Raw genomic sequence first — 1,488 nt, forward strand, 5'->3', positions numbered from 1 at the left:
ATATTGACTTCAGTTCGATCATAATAATCAAGAGAAGAAGAAGAAGGAAAAAAATTCAACACACATTACAACATATTTGCTTTGACTTGCTTTAAAAAAGTCATTTTTTATTGCTCTAATGTATTCACAGATTTGCACTGATGACATTTTTCACAATTAGTTTACTTTTYGATTCAATTGCTTGATGTTTGAACTGTTTGGTGGATGTATAATGGTTTTTTAGGGGTTTTAGCCTAAATTCAGTTTCTGTTCATATCAAACATGGCTGAAGTCAGCTGACAGGTCCTACTTTAACAAAAGCTAAAAGAAAGAGAAAACACAGTTTTGCCTGTCTTTGAAGGTGGGAGACAACAAGGCAGCCCTGACTGATCCGCAGCTTTGCAGCACTAAACATAAACTATAAAACAAAAGTTTTAAAACTCTGTTATCAGACCAAAATGTACTAAAAAAACTGTTTGATTCACAGTGAGAGCTGAAGTTTGGAGCCATACAGATCATMATTCAGCTCAGGTCAAAAGTTACTCAGGTCCTTTCATTGTCTTTTTTTTTTTAAAGCAAAATCATCAACTTCAAAGATAAAATGTTTCTTTATTCCTCTACTGTTGAGTGTGAAAATAACTAGAAAACCTGTTTTTCACTAATATTTGTTGTGATAGTTAAAACTGAACCTCAACATATATTTTAAGCATTAACCCATTTCACAAAACTTTTAAAATTGTTAYTAACTGCAACGATTTKGACTTTTCACTGTTARGAAAATATCTCATGAATACTGGGACAGTTTTAAATAAACATTCAGGAAATTGCTGAGTCTTTCTGATAAAAGTCAACTCTAGCATAGATGGCCACAACACCTACCTTAGAAAACACAAAATGGCTATAATTCTGTTATAATTCTGTTAAACCTACAMATATTGTGCTAAACTTTGGTGTGGTAGTAGCTGAGAGTTCACAGCACAACGTTGCTTCAACAGCTTTATATAACTTTTGAGCAGGAACTGTTGGAGTTAATTCTTTTTACTAAAACATTTTATGATTGAATGGATTTTAAGGAAATTTACACACATGTGCATCTAGAACTATTAACTTTTGAATGAATGAATGAATGAATGAATGAATGAATGAATGAATGAATGAATGAATGAATGAATTTTATTCATGAGGACAATGTGCAATTAAAACATAAACATAAAAACATTTGATGCATTGCACCAGATTTAGCCTATGGCTAATTTACATCTGCAGTCCTCCTAATAATAAAAACAAACAGCATCCAACAAAAATAAAAACAATAAAATAACAGAAAAAATAAAACAATTAAACATTTTACAATCAACAATAAAATTACATAAACACCCCACCCCACTCTCCAAACACAACGTTCAACAAAAAACCCGCAACTTCCCCAAACCAAAAGCAAACACTAAAACTAATAAACCAGTGCAATTCAGTGATTGCAGAACAGAGTAGATTTAAGATACTTTTAAG

This window comes from Austrofundulus limnaeus, unplaced genomic scaffold (genome assembly GCF_001266775.1).
Source record: "Austrofundulus limnaeus strain Quisiro unplaced genomic scaffold, Austrofundulus_limnaeus-1.0 Scaffold497, whole genome shotgun sequence".
NCBI classification, from domain to species: Eukaryota; Metazoa; Chordata; class Actinopteri; order Cyprinodontiformes; family Rivulidae; genus Austrofundulus; species Austrofundulus limnaeus.